We start from the raw sequence: 1,446 nt of genomic DNA on the forward strand, positions 1-1,446 counted from the left end.
GGTTTGTCCCTTTTTAACCCAGCTAACCCAGCATTTTTTAGAGTGTAGGGTTACTTGCATGTAATTATGCATAATTCATTGTTATTATAATAGTAAGTACATGTAACGTGTAACAAAGACACCATAAAATAAAGTGTTACCAAAGTTTTACATTAAAGTAAATACATAATTGTTTTAATCTTTTGTCATGCTTAATGAAAATATTATAATGTGATATTTTTTGTATTAGTATAATGCATTTTCATTTAATGCAATTAATTAAGTGTCCAAAAACATCACAGTCAGTTCACATTTAAGTATACTAATTTAAGTATACATATGATTTGAATTCCTGTGAACAAAAGATGCACATGATCAGATGTAAAAAAAACAAAACAAACACATACAAAAAAATAAAAAATAAAAAAACAAAGCAGACAGATTTTTCTTTTTGTTTTGGTGTATTGTCACTGGCTGTCATTTTTACATTGTGATAAACAGACGTAAAAAAAAACAAAAAACAGAAATGATTTATGCTGAGAGCAATACAGCCTACTTACAATTTATTATACGATATAATCTAACTGATGTTGACATAGCCTTCAGAATTCGCTAAACACTGTTTTAAAACTGAATTGGAGAAAAGACCACAAAGCACATATGATAAATATTTACAACTTGACTAATTTAATTTTTAAGCCAAAGTAATGGCTTCCAAGTACATGTCAAAAAAGCAAAAAGCAAAAAACAAAAAACAACAACAACACCACCACACAAACAAAAGATAAAACACGCACACACACACACACACACGGGGAAATAAAAAAAGACCAAACACAAAGAGCAACAAAACAAATCTTTCCTAAAGTGGAAAGATACAGTCATCAAAATAATAGGTAAATATATTTATATTTCAAATTGTATTGTTTTCTTGCAAGAACTTGGACGTTTCGCTTTTGGAATAGACAATTACCATTTCCAAAGCCCAGTCAATGATGGCATAGAAGGTAACTTTGAGTCAGTGTAAATACATCAAAACAATTAATCAATTTAAATCAATTACCCTTTTCTCAAATGCATTCCTGCAAAATAACTACAAGTGATTACCTTGGATGAGAAACAAATCACTGCTATTGAACACACTCCAGCTAACACAGATGCTTAATAATAAATCACATCAGACAGGACATAAGCTCAGAGACTTTGCAAAAAAAAAAAAAAGTAAGACCTATTCAAACCTCCTGATTTATACAATCCTCTTCTAGCCAGAGAAGAAAATGGAATCCTACAAAAAAAAAAAAAAACATTTGTGATAATACCATGGTAAAATACAGTAGTACTAAAATATTACCATGGTATTTACATGTACTACGGTATTCTTTGAGGTACCTGGGAGTGACGTGTCCAAAATACCCAGCTTGGGTAGAACTGATGTATGGAAAGGAGTTAATTTCTCATGAAAATTAC

The sequence above is a fragment of the Sinocyclocheilus rhinocerous genome, unplaced genomic scaffold (assembly GCF_001515625.1).
Source record: "Sinocyclocheilus rhinocerous isolate Xijiao unplaced genomic scaffold, SAMN03320098_v1.1 scaffold1210, whole genome shotgun sequence".
In the NCBI taxonomy this organism is placed as follows: Eukaryota; Metazoa; Chordata; class Actinopteri; order Cypriniformes; family Cyprinidae; genus Sinocyclocheilus; species Sinocyclocheilus rhinocerous.